Below are 12907 nucleotides of genomic sequence, written 5' to 3'. Positions count from 1 at the left end.
GGACACGGGAGGGGCAAGCATAAGGATAAAATAGATAGTTGCATGTCGGATGTGATCATACCAGCACTAAAGCACCGGATCCCATTAGAACTCCGAAGTTAAGTGTGCTTGGGCGAGAGTAGTACTAGGATGAGTGACCTCCTGGGAAGTCCTCGTGTTGCATTCCCCTTTTTAAATATTTTTGCTCCACGTGACAAGGATGACGCGGGAGAGTGATCTATATCACCTCGTTTTATTATTTTTGACGTTTACTAGTTTTCTTATTTTTGACGTTTGTGATATGTTTTAGCTTGCGTCTCATTGTTGACGTGTCTAGGGGCGGCGTCGTTGGGTGTCAAGCGCTGTGGGAAAAGTCACAGAGGTCATGGGGGTGCTTGTGTTGTCGGGGTAGAGAGGGAGCGGTGAAATTCTTGTGTTAAACTCATCTCCGTTGTCGAGGCAAATGTGGCAATGGACACGATAGGGGAAAGCATAAGGAAAAAAATAGATTGTTGCATGTCGGATGCGATCATACCTGCACTAAAGCACCGGATCCCATCAGAACTCCGAAGTTAAGCGAGTAGTACTAGGATGGGTGACCTCCTGGGAAGTCCTCGTGTTGCATTCCCCTTTTTAAATATTTTTGCGCCATGTGACAAGGATGACGTGGGAGCGTGATCTATATGACCTCGTTTTCTTATTTTTGACGTTTACTAGTTTTCTTATTTTTTACGTTTGTGATATGTTTTAGCTTGCGTCTCATTATTGACGTGTCTAGGGGCGGCGTCGTTGGGTCTCAAGCGCGGTGGGAAAAGTCACAGAGGTAGTGGGGGTGCTCGTGTTGTCGGGGTAGAGAGGGAGCGGTGAAATTCTTGTGGTAAACTCGTCTCCGTTGTCGAGGAAAATGTGGCAATGGACACGGGAGGGGCAAGCATGAGGAACAAATAGATAGTTGCATGTCGGATGCGATCATACCAGCACTAAAGCACCGGATCCCATCAGAACTTCGAAGTTAAGCGTGCTTGGGCGAGAGTAGTACTAGGATCAGTGACCTCCTGGGAAGTCCTCGTGTTGCATTCCCCTTTTTAAATATTTTGTCGCCACGTGACAACGATGACGTGGGAGCGTGATCCATATGACCTCGTTTCCTTATTTTTGATGTTTACTAGTTTTCTTATTTTTGACGTTTGTGATATGTTTTAGCTAGCGTCTCATTGTTGACGTGTCTAGGGGCGGCGTCGTTGGGTGTCAAGCGCGGTGGAAAAGTCACAGAGGGCGTGGCGGTACTCGTGTTGTCGGGCTAGAGAGGGAGCGGTGAAATTCTTGTGTTAAACTCGTCTCCGTTGTCGAGGCAAATGTGGCAATGGACACGGGAGGGGCAAGCATAAGGAACAAATAGATAGTTGCATGTTGGATGCGATCATTCCAGCACTAAAGCACCAGATCCCATTAGAACTCCGAAGTTAAGCGTGCTTGGGTGAGAGTAGTACTAGGATGGGTGACCTTGTGGGAAGTCCTCGTGTTGCATTCCCCTTTTTAAATATTTTTGCACCACGTGACAAGGATGTTGCGGGAGCATGATCTATATGACCTCGTTTTCTTATTTTTGACGTTTACTAGTTTTCTTATTTTTGACGTTTGTGATATGTTTTAACTTGCGTCTCATTGTTGACGTGTCTAGGGCGGCGTCGCTGGGTGTCAAGCGCGGTGGGAAAAGTCACAGAGGTCGTGGCGGTGCTCGTGTTTTCGGGGTAGAGAGGGAGCGGTGAAATTCTTGTGTTAAACTCGTCTCCGTTGTCGAGGCAAATGTGGCAATGGACACGGGAGGGGCAAGCATAAGGATAAAATAGATAGTTGCATGTCGGATGCGATCATACCAGCACTAAAGTACCGGATCCCATCAGAACTCCGAAGTTAAGTGTGCTTGGGCGAGAGTAGTACTAGGATGAGTGACCTCCTGGGAATGCGATCATACCAGCACTAAATCACCGGATCCCATCAGAACTCTGAAGTTAAGTGGGCTTGGGCAAGAGTAGTACTAGGATGAGTGACCTCCTGGGAAGTCCTCGTGTTGAATTCCCCTTTTTAAATATTTTTGCTCCACGTGACAAGGATGACGCGGGAGCGTGATCTATATGACCTCGTTTTATAATTTTTGATGTTTACTAGTTTTCTTATTTTTGATGTTTGTGATATGTTTTAGCTTGCGTCTCATTGTTGACGTGTCTAGGGGCGGCGTCGTTCGGTGTCAAGCGCGGTGGGAAAAGTCACAGAGGTCGTGGCGGTGCTCGTGTTGTCGGGGTAGAGAGGGAGCGGTGAAATTCTTGTGTTAAACTCGTCTTCGTTGTCGAGGCAAATGTGGCAATGGACACGGGAGGGGCAAGCATAAGGAACAAATAGATAGTTGCATGTCGGATGCGTTCATACCATGACTAAAGCACCAGATCTCATCATAACTCCGAAGTTAAGCGTGCTTGGGCGAGAGTAGTACTAGGATGGGTGACCTCTTGGGAAGTCCTCGTGTTGCATTCCCCTTTTTAAATATTTTTGCGACACGTGACAAGGATGACGCGGGAGCGTGATCTATATGACCTCGTTTTCTTATTTGTGACGTTTACTAGTTTTCTTATTTTTGACGTTTGTGATATGTTTTAGCTTGCGTCTCATTGTTGACGTGTCTAGGGGCGGCGTCGTTGGGTGTCAAGCGCGGTGGGAAAAGTTACAGAGGTCGTGGCGGTGCTCGTGTTGTCGGGGTAGAGAGGGTGCGGTGAAATTCTTGTGTTAAACTCGTCTCCGTCGTCGAGGCAAATGTGGCAATGGACACGGGAGGGGCAAGCATTAGGAACAAATAGATAGTTGCATGTTGGATGCGATCATACCAGCAATAATGCACCGGATCCCATCGGAACTCCGAAGTTAAGCGTGCTTGGGCGAGAGTAGTACTAGGATGGGTGACCTCCTGCGAAGTCCTCATGTTGCATTCCCCTTTTTAAATATTTTTGCGACACGTGACAAGGATGACGCGGGAGCGTGATCTATATGACCTCGTTTTCTTATTTTTGACGTTTACTAGTTTTCTTATTTTTGACGTTTGTGATATGTTTTAGCTTGCGTCTCATTGTTGACGTGTCTAGGGGCGGCGTCGTTGGGTGTCAAGCGCGGTGGGAAAAGTTACAGAGGTCGTGGCGGTGCTCGTGTTGTCGGGGTAGAGAGGGAGCGGTGAAATTCTTGTGGTAAACTCGTCTCCGTTGTCGAGGAAAATGTGGCAATGGACACGGGAGGGGCAAGCATGAGGAACAAATAGATAGTTGCATGTCGGATGCGATCATACCAGCACTAAACCACCGGATCCCATCAGAACTTCGAAGTTAAGCGTGCTTGGGCGAGAGTAGTACTAGGATCAGTGACCTCCTGGGAAGTCCTCGTGTTGCATTCCCCCTTTTTAAATATTTTGTCGCCACGTGACAACGATGACGTGGGAGCGTGATCCATATGACCTCGTTTCCTTATTTTTGATGTTTACTAGTTTTCTTATTTTTGACGTTTGTGATATGTTTTAGCTAGCGTCTCATTGTTGACGTGTCTAGGGGCGGCGTCGTTGGGTGTCAAGCGCGGTGGAAAAGTCACAGAGGGCGTGGCGGTACTCGTGTTGTCGGGCTAGAGAGGGAGCGGTGAAATTATTGTGTTAAACTCGTCTCCGTTGTCGAGGCAAATGTGGCAATGGACACGGGAGGGGCAAGCATAAGGAACAAATAGATAGTTGCATGTTGGATGCGATCATTCCAGCACTAAAGCACCAGATCCCATTAGAACTCCGAAGTTAAGCGTGCTTGGGTGAGAGTAGTACTAGGATGGGTGACCTTGTGGGAAGTCCTCGTGTTGCATTCCCCTTTTTAAATATTTTTGCACCACGTGACAAGGATGTTGCGGGAGCATGATCTATATGACCTCGTTTTCTTATTTTTGACGTTTACTAGTTTTCTTATTTTTGACGTTTGTGATATGTTTTAACTTGCGTCTCATTGTTGACGTGTCTAGGGCGGCGTCGCTGGGTGTCAAGCGCGGTGGGAAAAGTCACAGAGGTCGTGGCGGTGCTCGTGTTTTCGGGGTAGAGAGGGAGCGGTGAAATTCTTGTGTTAAACTCGTCTCCGTTGTCGAGGCAAATGTGGCAATGGACACGGGAGGGGCAAGCATAAGGATAAAATAGATAGTTGCATGTCGGATGCGATCATACCAGCACTAAAGTACCGGATCCCATCAGAACTCCGAAGTTAAGTGTGCTTGGGCGAGAGTAGTACTAGGATGAGTGACCTCCTGGGAATGCGATCATACCAGCACTAAATCACCGGATCCCATCAGAACTCTGAAGTTAAGTGGGCTTGGGCAAGAGTAGTACTAGGATGAGTGACCTCCTGGGAAGTCCTCGTGTTGAATTCCCCTTTTTAAATATTTTTGCTCCACGTGACAAGGATGACGCGGGAGCGTGATCTATATGACCTCGTTTTATAATTTTTGATGTTTACTAGTTTTCTTATTTTTGATGTTTGTGATATGTTTTAGCTTGCGTCTCATTGTTGACGTGTCTAGGGGCGGCGTCGTTCGGTGTCAAGCGCGGTGGGAAAAGTCACAGAGGTCGTGGCGGTGCTCGTGTTGTCGGGGTAGAGAGGGAGCGGTGAAATTCTTGTGTTAAACTCGTCTTCGTTGTCGAGGCAAATGTGGCAATGGACACGGGAGGGGCAAGCATAAGGAACAAATAGATAGTTGCATGTCGGATGCGTTCATACCATGACTAAAGCACCAGATCTCATCATAACTCCGAAGTTAAGCGTGCTTGGGCGAGAGTAGTACTAGGATGGGTGACCTCTTGGGAAGTCCTCGTGTTGCATTCCCCTTTTTAAATATTTTTGCGACACGTGACAAGGATGACGCGGGAGCGTGATCTATATGACCTCGTTTTCTTATTTGTGACGTTTACTAGTTTTCTTATTTTTGACGTTTGTGATATGTTTTAGCTTGCGTCTCATTGTTGACGTGTCTAGGGGCGGCGTCGTTGGGTGTCAAGCGCGGTGGGAAAAGTTACAGAGGTCGTGGCGGTGCTCGTGTTGTCGGGGTAGAGAGGGTGCGGTGAAATTCTTGTGTTAAACTCGTCTCCGTCGTCGAGGCAAATGTGGCAATGGACACGGGAGGGGCAAGCATTAGGAACAAATAGATAGTTGCATGTTGGATGCGATCATACCAGCAATAATGCACCGGATCCCATCGGAACTCCGAAGTTAAGCGTGCTTGGGCGAGAGTAGTACTAGGATGGGTGACCTCCTGCGAAGTCCTCATGTTGCATTCCCCTTTTTAAATATTTTTGCGACACGTGACAAGGATGACGCGGGAGCGTGATCTATATGACCTCGTTTTCTTATTTTTGACGTTTACTAGTTTTCTTATTTTTGACGTTTGTGATATGTTTTAGCTTGCGTCTCATTGTTGACGTGTCTAGGGGCGGCGTCGTTGGGTGTCAAGCGCGGTGGGAAAAGTTACAGAGGTCGTGGCGGTGCTCGTGTTGTCGGGGTAGAGAGGGAGCGGTGAAATTCTTGTGGTAAACTCGTCTCCGTTGTCGAGGAAAATGTGGCAATGGACACGGGAGGGGCAAGCATGAGGAACAAATAGATAGTTGCATGTCGGATGCGATCATACCAGCACTAAACCACCGGATCCCATCAGAACTTCGAAGTTAAGCGTGCTTGGGCGAGAGTAGTACTAGGATCAGTGACCTCCTGGGAAGTCCTCGTGTTGCATTCCCCCTTTTTAAATATTTTGTCGCCACGTGACAACGATGACGTGGGAGCGTGATCCATATGACCTCGTTTCCTTATTTTTGATGTTTACTAGTTTTCTTATTTTTGACGTTTGTGATATGTTTTAGCTAGCGTCTCATTGTTGACGTGTCTAGGGGCGGCGTCGTTGGGTGTCAAGCGCGGTGGAAAAGTCACAGAGGGCGTGGCGGTACTCGTGTTGTCGGGCTAGAGAGGGAGCGGTGAAATTCTTGTGTTAAACTCGTCTCCGTTGTCGAGGCAAATGTGGCAATGGACACGGGAGGGGCAAGCATAAGGAACAAATAGATAGTTGCATGTTGGATGCGATCATTCCAGCACTAAAGCACCAGATCCCATTAGAACTCCGAAGTTAAGCGTGCTTGGGTGAGAGTAGTACTAGGATGGGTGACCTTGTGGGAAGTCCTCGTGTTGCATTCCCCTTTTTAAATATTTTTGCACCACGTGACAAGGATGTTGCGGGAGCATGATCTATATGACCTCGTTTTCTTATTTTTGACGTTTACTAGTTTTCTTATTTTTGACGTTTGTGATATGTTTTAACTTGCGTCTCATTGTTGACGTGTCTAGGGCGGCGTCGCTGGGTGTCAAGCGCGGTGGGAAAAGTCACAGAGGTCGTGGCGGTGCTCGTGTTTTCGGGGTAGAGAGGGAGCGGTGAAATTCTTGTGTTAAACTCGTCTCCGTTGTCGAGGCAAATGTGGCAATGGACACGGGAGGGGCAAGCATAAGGATAAAATAGATAGTTGCATGTCGGATGCGATCATACCAGCACTAAAGTACCGGATCCCATCAGAACTCCGAAGTTAAGTGTGCTTGGGCGAGAGTAGTACTAGGATGAGTGACCTCCTGGGAATGCGATCATACCAGCACTAAATCACCGGATCCCATCAGAACTCTGAAGTTAAGTGGGCTTGGGCAAGAGTAGTACTAGGATGAGTGACCTCCTGGGAAGTCCTCGTGTTGAATTCCCCTTTTTAAATATTTTTGCTCCACGTGACAAGGATGACGCGGGAGCGTGATCTATATGACCTCGTTTTATAATTTTTGATGTTTACTAGTTTTCTTATTTTTGATGTTTGTGATATGTTTTAGCTTGCGTCTCATTGTTGACGTGTCTAGGGGCGGCGTCGTTCGGTGTCAAGCGCGGTGGCAAAAGTCACAGAGGTCGTGGCGGTGCTCGTGTTGTCGGGGTAGAGAGGGAGCGGTGAAATTCTTGTGTTAAACTCGTCTTCGTTGTCGAGGCAAATGTGGCAATGGACACGGGAGGGGCAAGCATAAGGAACAAATAGATAGTTGCATGTCGGATGCGTTCATACCATGACTAAAGCACCAGATCTCATCATAACTCCGAAGTTAAGCGTGCTTGGGCGAGAGTAGTACTAGGATGGGTGACCTCTTGGGAAGTCCTCGTGTTGCATTCCCCTTTTTAAATATTTTTGCGACACGTGACAAGGATGACGCGGGAGCGTGATCTATATGACCTCGTTTTCTTATTTTTGACGTTTACTAGTTTTCTTATTTTTGACGTTTGTGATATGTTTTAGCTTGCGTCTCATTGTTGACGTGTCTAGGGGCGGCGTCGTTGGGTGTCAAGCGCGGTGGGAAAAGTTACAGAGGTCGTGGCGGTGCTCGTGTTGTCGGGGTAGAGAGGGAGCGGTGAAATTCTTGTGTTAAACTCGTCTCCGTCGTCGAGGCAAATGTGGCAATGGACACGGGAGGGGCAAGCATAAGGAACAAATAGATAGTTGCATGTTGGATGCGATCATACCAGCAATAATGCACCGGATCCCATCGGAACTCCGAAGTTAAGCGTGCTTGGGCGAGAGTAGTACTAGGATGGGTAACCTCCTGCGAAGTCCTCATGTTGCATTCCCCTTTTTAAATATTTTTGCGACACGTGACAAGGATGACGCGGGAGCGTGATCTATATGACCTCGTTTTCTTATTTTTGACGTTTACTAGTTTTCTTATTTTTGACGTTTGTGATATGTTTTAGCTTGCGTCTCATTGTTGACGTGTCTAGGGGCGGCGTCGTTGTGTGTCAAGCGCGGTGGGAAAAGTTACAGAGGTCGTGGCGGTGCTCGTGTTGTCGGGGTAGAGAGGGAGCGGTGAAATTCTTGTGTTAAACTCGTCTCCGTCGTCGAGGCAAATGTGGCAATGGACACGGGAGGGGCAAGCATAAGGAACAAATAGATAGTTGCATGTTGGATGCGATCATACCAGCAATAATGCACCGGATCCCATCGGAACTCCGAAGTTAAGCGTGCTTGGGCGAGAGTAGTACTAGGATGGGTGACCTCCTGCGAAGTCCTCATGTTGCATTCCCCTTTTTAAATATTTTTGCGCCACGTGACAAGGATGACGCGGGAGCGTGATCTATATGACCTCGTTTTCTTATTTTTGACGTTTACTAGTTTTCTTATTTTTGACGTTTGTGATATGTTTTAGCTTGCGTCTCATTGTTGACGTGTCTAGGGGCGGCATCGTTGGGTGTCAAGCGCGGTGGGAAAAGTCACGAAGGTCGTGGCGGTGCTCGTGTTGTCGGGGTAGAGAGGAAGCGGTGAAATTCTTGTGTTAAACCCATCTCCGTTGTCGAGGCAAATGTGTCAATGGACACGGAAGGGGCCAGCATAAGGAACAAATAGATAGTTGCATGTCGGATGCGATCATACCAGCAATAAAGCACCAGATCCCATCAGAACTCCGAAGTTAAGCGTGTTTGGGCGAGAGTAGTACTAGGATGGGTGACCTGCTGGGAAGTCCTCGTGGTGCATTCCCCTTTTTAAATATTTTTGCGCCACGTGACAAGGATGACGTGGGAGCGTGATCTATATTACCTCGTTTTCTTATTCTTGACGTTTTCTAATTTTCTTATTTGTGACGTTTGTGATATGTTTTAGCTTGCGTCTCATTGTTGACGTGTCTAAGGGCGGCATCGTTGGGTGTCAAGCGCGGTGGGAAAAGTCACAGAGGTCGTGGCGGTGCTTATGTTGTCGGGGTAGAGAGGGAGCGGTGAAATTCTTGTGGTAAACTCGTCTCCGTTGTCGAGGCAAATGCGGCAATGGACACGGGAGGGGCAAGCATAAGGAACAAATAGATAGTTGCATGTCGGAAGCGATCATACCAGCACTAAAGCACCGGATCCCATCAGAACTTCGAAGTTAAGCGTGCTTGGGCGAGAGTAGTAATAGGATGGGTGACCTCCTGGAAGTCCTCTAGTTGCATTCCCCTTTTCAAATATTTTTGCGCCACGTGACAAGGATGACGCGGAGCGTGATCTATATGACCTCCTTTTCTTATTTTTGACGTTTACTAGTTTTCTATTTTTTGACGTTTGTGATATGTTTTAGCTTGCGTCTCATTGTTGACGTGTCTAGGGGCGGCGTCGTTGGGTGTCAAGCGCGGTGGGAAAAGTCACAGAGGTCGTGGCGGTGCTCGTGTTGTCGGGGTAGAGAGGGAGCGGTGAAATTCTTGTGTTAAACTCCTCTCCGTTGTCGAGGCAAATGTGGCAATGGACACGGGAGGGACATGCATAAGGAACAAATAGATAGTTGCATGTCGGATGCGATCATACCAGCACTAAAGCACCGGATCCCATCAGAACTCCAAAGTTAAGCGTGCTTGGGCGAGAGTAGTACTAGGATGGGTGACCTCTTGGGACGTCCTCGTGTTGCATTCCCCTTTTTAAATATTTTTGCGCCAGGTGACAAGGATGACGCGGGAGCGTGATCTATATGACCTCGTTTTCTTATTTTTGACGTTTACTAGTTTTCTTATTTTTGACGTTTGTGATATGTTTTAGCTTGCGTCTCATTGTTGACGTGTCTAGGGGCGGCGTCGTTGGGTGTCAAGCGCGGTGGGAAAAGTCACAGAGGTCGTGGTGGTGCTAGTGTTGTCGGGGTAGAGAGGGAGCGGTGAAATTCTTGTGTTAGACTCGTCTCCGTTGTCGAGGCAAATGTGGCAATGGACACGGGAGGGGCAAGCATAAGGAACAAATAGATAGTTGCATGTCGGATGCGATCATACCAGCAATAATACACCGGATCCCATTAGAACTCCGAACTTAAGCGTGCTTGGGCAAGCGTAGTACTAGGATGGGTGACCTCCTGGGAAGTCCTCATGTTGCATTCCCCTGTTTTTAAAAAAAAATCCATGTGACAAGGATGACGCGGGAGCGTGATCTATATGACCTCGTTTTCTTACTTTTGACGTTTACTAGTTTTCTTATTTTTGACGTTTGCGATATGTTTTAGCTTGCGTCTCATTGTTGACGTGTCTAGGGGCGGCGACGTTGGGTGTCAAGCGTGGTGGGAAAAGTCACGGAGGTCGTGGCGGTGCTCGTGTTGTCGGGGTAGAGAGGAAGCGGTGAAATTCTTGTGTTAAACTCGTCTCCGTTGTCGAGGCAAATGTGTCAATGGACACGGAAGGGGCAAGCATAAGGAACAAATAGATAGTTGCATGTTGGAGGCGATCATACCACCAATAAAGCACCGGATCCCATCAGAACTCCGAAGTTAAGCGTGTTTGGGTGAGAGTAATACTAGGATGGGTGACCTGCAGGGAAGTCCTCGTGGTGCATTCCCCTTTTTAAATATTTTTGTGCCACGTGACAAGGATGACGCGGGAGCGTGATCTATATTACCTCGTTTTCTTATTTTTGACGTTTACTAGTTTTCTTATTTTTGACGTTTGTGATATGTTTTACCTTGCGTCTCATTGTTGACGTGTCTAGGGGCGGCGTCGTTGGGTGTCAAGCACGGTGGGAAAAGTCACAGAGGTCGTGGCGGTGCTCGCGTTGTCGGGGTAGAGAGGGAGCGGTGAAATTCTTGTGTTAAACTCGTCTCCGTTGTCGAGGAAAATGTGGCAATGGACACGGGAGGGGCAAGCATAAGGAACGAATAGATAGTTGGATGTTGGATGCGATCATACCAGCACTAAAGCACCGGATCCCATCAGAACTCCGAAGTTAAGCGTGCTTGGGCAAGAGTAGTACTAGGATGGGTGACCTCTTGCGAAGTCCTCGTGTTGCATTCCCCTTTTTAAACATTTTTGCGACACGTGACAAGGATGACGCGGGAGCGTGATCTATATGACCTCGTTTTCTTACTTTTGACCCGCGTGATCTATATGACCTCGTTTTCTTACTTTTGACATTTACTAGTTTTCTTATTTTTGACGTTTGTGATATGTTTTAGTTTTAGTCTTATTGTTGACGTGTCTAGGGGCGGCGTCGTTGGGTGTCAAGCGTGGTGGGAGAAGTCACAGAGGTTGTGGCGGTGCTCGTGTTGTCGGGGGAGAGAGGGAGCGGTGAAATTCTTGTTTTAAACTCGTCTCCGTTGTCGAGGCAAATGTAGCAATGGACACGGGAGGGGCAAGCATAAGGAACAAATAGATAGTTGCATGTCGGATGCGATCATACCAGCACTAAAGCACCGGCTCCCATCAGAACTCCGAAGTTAAGCGTGCTTCGGCGAGAGTAGTACTAGGATGGGTGACCTTCTCGCAAGTCCTCGTGTTGCATTCCCCTTTTTAAATATTTTTGCGCCACGTGACAAGGATGACGCGGGAGCGTGATCTATATGACCTCGTTTTCTTACTTTTGACGTTTACTAGTTTTCTTATTTTTGACGTTTGTAATATGTTTTAGCTTGCGTCTCATTGTTGACGTGTCTAGGGGTGGCGTCGTTGGGTGCCAAGCGTGGTGGTAAAAGTCACAGAGGTTGTGGCGGTGCTCATGTTGTTGGGGTAGAGAGGGAGCGGTGAAATTCTTGTGTTTAACTCGTCTCCGTTGTCGAGGCAAATGTAGCAATGGACACGGGAGGGGCAAGCATAAAGAACAAATAGATAGTCGCATGTCGGATACAATCATACCAGCACTAAAGCACCGGATCCCATCAGAACTCTGAAGTTAAGCGTGCTTGGGCGAGAGTAGTACTAGGATGGTTGACCTTCTCGGAAGTCCTCGTGTTGCATTCTCCTTTTTAAATAATTTTGCGCCACGTGACAACGATGACGCGGGAGCGTGATCTATATGACCTCGTTTTCTTAATTTTGACGTTTACTGGTTTTCTTATTTTTGACGTTTGTGATATGTTTTAGCTTGTGTCTCATTGTTGACGTGTCTAGGGGCGGCGTCGTTGGGTGTCAAGCGCGGTGGGAAAAGTCACAGAGGTCGTGGCGCTGCTCGTGTTGTCGGGGTAGAGAGGGAGCGGTGAAATTCTTGTGTTAAACTCGTCTCCGTTGTCGAGGCAAATGTGGCAATGGACACGGGAGGGACAAGCATAAGGAACAAATAGATAGTTGCATGTAGGATGCTATCATACCAGCACTAAAGCACCGGATCCCATCAGAACTCCGAAGTTAAGCGTGCTTGGGTGAGAGTAGTACTAGGATGGTTGACCTCCTGGGAAGTCCTCGTGTTGCATTCCCCTTTTTAAATATTTTTGCGCCACGTGACAAGGATGACGCGGGAGCGTGATCTATACGACCTCGTTTTCTTATTTTTGACGTTTACTAGTTTTCTTATTTTTGACGTTTGTGATACGTTTTAGCTAGCGTCTCATTGTTGACGTGTCTAGGGGCGCCGTCGTTGGGTGTCAAGCGCGGTGGGAAAAGTCACAAAGGTCGTGGCGGTGCTCGTGTTGTCGGGGTAGAGAGGGATCGCTGAAATTCTTGTGTTAAACTCGTCTCCGTTGTCGAGGCAAATGTAGCAATGGACACGGGAGGGGCAAGCATAAGGAACAAATAGATAGTTGCATGTCGGATGCGATCATACCAGCACTAAAGCACCGGCTCCCATCAGAACTCCGAAGTTAAGCGTGCTTCGGCGAGAGTAGTACTAGGATGGGTGACCTTCTCGCAAGTCCTCGTGTTGCATTCCCCTTTTTAAATATTTTTGCGCCACGTGACAAGGATGACGCGGGAGCGTGATCTATATGACCTCGTTTTCTTACTTTTGACGTTTACTAGTTTTCTTATTTTTGACGTTTGTAATATGTTTTAGCTTGCGTCTCATTGTTGACGTGTCTAGGGGTGGCGTCGTTGGGTGCCAAGCGTGGTGGTAAAAGTCACAGAGGTTGTGGCGGTGCTCATGTTGTTGGGGT

At 47.7% G+C, this 12907-nt stretch overlaps 27 non-coding genes and 1 pseudogene across 27 annotated transcripts; all 28 read left to right on the top strand.

Moving 5' to 3' along the window:
- The first annotated feature begins 47 nt into the window (after positions 1-47).
- LOC123414559 lies at positions 48-166 on the top strand. The gene has a single exon (XR_006614495.1). It is a non-coding gene; the product is annotated as a 5S ribosomal RNA (ribosomal RNA).
- A 334-nt stretch (positions 167-500) lies between these two features.
- Positions 501-607, top strand: LOC123414275 (annotated as a pseudogene).
- Positions 608-940: 333 nt separating this feature from the next.
- LOC123414954 lies at positions 941-1059 on the top strand. The gene has a single exon (XR_006614864.1). It is a non-coding gene; the product is annotated as a 5S ribosomal RNA (ribosomal RNA).
- A 332-nt stretch (positions 1060-1391) lies between these two features.
- On the top strand, positions 1392-1510 carry LOC123414757. The gene has a single exon (XR_006614680.1). It is a non-coding gene; the product is annotated as a 5S ribosomal RNA (ribosomal RNA).
- A 430-nt stretch (positions 1511-1940) lies between these two features.
- Positions 1941-2059, top strand: LOC123414095. Its single transcript, XR_006614177.1, has one exon. It is a non-coding gene; the product is annotated as a 5S ribosomal RNA (ribosomal RNA).
- Positions 2060-2392: 333 nt separating this feature from the next.
- Positions 2393-2511, top strand: LOC123414073. Its single transcript, XR_006614156.1, has one exon. It is a non-coding gene; the product is annotated as a 5S ribosomal RNA (ribosomal RNA).
- Positions 2512-2844: 333 nt separating this feature from the next.
- Positions 2845-2963, top strand: LOC123414900. Its single transcript, XR_006614813.1, has one exon. It is a non-coding gene; the product is annotated as a 5S ribosomal RNA (ribosomal RNA).
- A 333-nt stretch (positions 2964-3296) lies between these two features.
- Positions 3297-3415, top strand: LOC123413757. The gene has a single exon (XR_006613871.1). It is a non-coding gene; the product is annotated as a 5S ribosomal RNA (ribosomal RNA).
- A 333-nt stretch (positions 3416-3748) lies between these two features.
- On the top strand, positions 3749-3867 carry LOC123414756. Its single transcript, XR_006614679.1, has one exon. It is a non-coding gene; the product is annotated as a 5S ribosomal RNA (ribosomal RNA).
- A 430-nt stretch (positions 3868-4297) lies between these two features.
- On the top strand, positions 4298-4416 carry LOC123414093. The gene has a single exon (XR_006614175.1). It is a non-coding gene; the product is annotated as a 5S ribosomal RNA (ribosomal RNA).
- Positions 4417-4749: 333 nt separating this feature from the next.
- LOC123414072 lies at positions 4750-4868 on the top strand. Its single transcript, XR_006614155.1, has one exon. It is a non-coding gene; the product is annotated as a 5S ribosomal RNA (ribosomal RNA).
- Positions 4869-5201: 333 nt separating this feature from the next.
- LOC123414899 lies at positions 5202-5320 on the top strand. Its single transcript, XR_006614812.1, has one exon. It is a non-coding gene; the product is annotated as a 5S ribosomal RNA (ribosomal RNA).
- Positions 5321-5653: 333 nt separating this feature from the next.
- On the top strand, positions 5654-5772 carry LOC123413756. The gene has a single exon (XR_006613870.1). It is a non-coding gene; the product is annotated as a 5S ribosomal RNA (ribosomal RNA).
- Positions 5773-6105: 333 nt separating this feature from the next.
- On the top strand, positions 6106-6224 carry LOC123414755. Its single transcript, XR_006614678.1, has one exon. It is a non-coding gene; the product is annotated as a 5S ribosomal RNA (ribosomal RNA).
- Positions 6225-6654: 430 nt separating this feature from the next.
- Positions 6655-6773, top strand: LOC123414092. Its single transcript, XR_006614174.1, has one exon. It is a non-coding gene; the product is annotated as a 5S ribosomal RNA (ribosomal RNA).
- Positions 6774-7106: 333 nt separating this feature from the next.
- LOC123414071 lies at positions 7107-7225 on the top strand. Its single transcript, XR_006614154.1, has one exon. It is a non-coding gene; the product is annotated as a 5S ribosomal RNA (ribosomal RNA).
- A 333-nt stretch (positions 7226-7558) lies between these two features.
- LOC123413681 lies at positions 7559-7677 on the top strand. Its single transcript, XR_006613803.1, has one exon. It is a non-coding gene; the product is annotated as a 5S ribosomal RNA (ribosomal RNA).
- A 333-nt stretch (positions 7678-8010) lies between these two features.
- On the top strand, positions 8011-8129 carry LOC123414898. Its single transcript, XR_006614811.1, has one exon. It is a non-coding gene; the product is annotated as a 5S ribosomal RNA (ribosomal RNA).
- A 333-nt stretch (positions 8130-8462) lies between these two features.
- Positions 8463-8581, top strand: LOC123415012. The gene has a single exon (XR_006614918.1). It is a non-coding gene; the product is annotated as a 5S ribosomal RNA (ribosomal RNA).
- A 333-nt stretch (positions 8582-8914) lies between these two features.
- On the top strand, positions 8915-9032 carry LOC123413998. Its single transcript, XR_006614093.1, has one exon. It is a non-coding gene; the product is annotated as a 5S ribosomal RNA (ribosomal RNA).
- Positions 9033-9364: 332 nt separating this feature from the next.
- Positions 9365-9483, top strand: LOC123414600. The gene has a single exon (XR_006614530.1). It is a non-coding gene; the product is annotated as a 5S ribosomal RNA (ribosomal RNA).
- A 333-nt stretch (positions 9484-9816) lies between these two features.
- Positions 9817-9935, top strand: LOC123414026. Its single transcript, XR_006614118.1, has one exon. It is a non-coding gene; the product is annotated as a 5S ribosomal RNA (ribosomal RNA).
- A 332-nt stretch (positions 9936-10267) lies between these two features.
- LOC123414173 lies at positions 10268-10386 on the top strand. The gene has a single exon (XR_006614245.1). It is a non-coding gene; the product is annotated as a 5S ribosomal RNA (ribosomal RNA).
- Positions 10387-10719: 333 nt separating this feature from the next.
- Positions 10720-10838, top strand: LOC123413752. Its single transcript, XR_006613867.1, has one exon. It is a non-coding gene; the product is annotated as a 5S ribosomal RNA (ribosomal RNA).
- A 371-nt stretch (positions 10839-11209) lies between these two features.
- LOC123413992 lies at positions 11210-11328 on the top strand. Its single transcript, XR_006614088.1, has one exon. It is a non-coding gene; the product is annotated as a 5S ribosomal RNA (ribosomal RNA).
- Positions 11329-11661: 333 nt separating this feature from the next.
- On the top strand, positions 11662-11780 carry LOC123415024. Its single transcript, XR_006614929.1, has one exon. It is a non-coding gene; the product is annotated as a 5S ribosomal RNA (ribosomal RNA).
- A 333-nt stretch (positions 11781-12113) lies between these two features.
- Positions 12114-12232, top strand: LOC123414609. Its single transcript, XR_006614539.1, has one exon. It is a non-coding gene; the product is annotated as a 5S ribosomal RNA (ribosomal RNA).
- A 333-nt stretch (positions 12233-12565) lies between these two features.
- LOC123413991 lies at positions 12566-12684 on the top strand. The gene has a single exon (XR_006614087.1). It is a non-coding gene; the product is annotated as a 5S ribosomal RNA (ribosomal RNA).
- Positions 12685-12907: the final 223 nt, after the last annotated feature.

This window comes from Hordeum vulgare, chromosome 7H, assembly GCF_904849725.1.
Source record: "Hordeum vulgare subsp. vulgare chromosome 7H, MorexV3_pseudomolecules_assembly, whole genome shotgun sequence".
NCBI classification, from domain to species: Eukaryota; Viridiplantae; Streptophyta; class Magnoliopsida; order Poales; family Poaceae; genus Hordeum; species Hordeum vulgare.
The sequence above is the reverse complement of the archived record's forward strand: the minus strand, read 5'-3'. Positions and strand labels throughout refer to the sequence as shown.